This window comes from Pteropus alecto, unplaced genomic scaffold (genome assembly GCF_000325575.1).
Source record: "Pteropus alecto unplaced genomic scaffold, ASM32557v1 scaffold3, whole genome shotgun sequence".
NCBI lineage: Eukaryota > Metazoa > Chordata > Mammalia > Chiroptera > Pteropodidae > Pteropus > Pteropus alecto.
In genome coordinates this window covers 30,913,618-30,914,782 of record NW_006442484.1, presented here as the reverse complement: position 1 = coordinate 30,914,782, position 1,165 = coordinate 30,913,618, and the positions used below count along the sequence as shown (strand labels likewise).

General features: G+C 39.4%; 1 pseudogene; it reads right to left on the bottom strand.

Annotated features, from left to right (window-relative positions):
* The window catches only part of LOC102888033, a 3,936-nt pseudogene extending 3,122 nt beyond the window's left edge, over positions 1-814 (bottom strand).
* Between the last annotated feature and the right edge of the window lie 351 nt (positions 815-1,165).

Here is a 1,165-nt window from a genome sequence, read left to right as displayed (position 1 = left end):
GCAGGACTTGAGTAAGGTCTGGAAATGGGGTTTTTCAATAGTACTCTGGGTAATTCTGATAAGTAGCCATGATGGAGAACTAGTATTCTGGAAGACATAGGTATGCTTCAACTAGAATAGATCCCTGTTGCCTGCCTTCCCCAGAAATATATTTCCTGTCTTCCAATCTGCTTCTATTTGTCCTTCAGGCTATATTCCTCAGCCTGACAGATCCATGAATCATGTCTCTTCTAGCCCTCAGCTTTTAATAACTAAACATTATTTCTCATTCTCTTGTTGCCTCAATGATTGCCTGCTTCTATGTCGACTATTGTTTTCTTCTCCAGGACTACCCAGAGAAGAAAGGCTTCTCTCTGAGCCACTAACCACAAGATCATAGAAAGGAAACATTGACTTGACTATTTCCAAAGACCTCACACCTCAGATACTTACCTTAGAAGGTGAGGAATAATTCAATCTGATTCAAAATAATTTGTGATTGCAAACTTCATCCATAATTCTTTCTGACTATATTATGTTCTTTAGGGAGATTGGATTAGATCACATTTTGAAAAAACATTTGATAATTCCTAGGGTCTGATGATAACGATGATGATAATATGATCCAGGTCACTAAAGAACTGTTAAATAGTTGATGCTTTTGATTTTCTTATTTCCCCTAGTTTCCAAGATCAATGATTTATTGTGTTAATTGCTAGAGCTCAGATACGTTTCACTTTCCCTCTTTCTCTTAGTCTTCAGTTCTTTTTCTCTCCTCTACCTCTTTCCTCCTCTGCATCTTGTCTCTACTACTACAGTTTTGGCATTCATCCATCCCTCGACCTGCTACCCTTTCCAAAGAGAAAAAATCTAATTAAGTTTGTCTGCGACTATCCAATAAAGTACATTCCTATTGGGCAGCTTTGGGCTCCGGTACTGATCCTTTGGTCTAATAAATAATGATCAACATAGCAGAACTGGTTTCACTCCAAACTCTCAGTTTCTTTTCTTCAAAGCATTTAGTAGAGGAAGTATAGCTGGCAAGTCCTCTGAGGCTCTATAACCCTTTGAGTACAATCTGGTTTAGCAAATAGCTATAAAATGCCTGAGCAAGATTTAGCTAAGTGAAGAGGGAGAGAGGGAGAGAAGAGAGGAGAGAGGGAGGGCAGGAGGGAGGGGGAGGGAG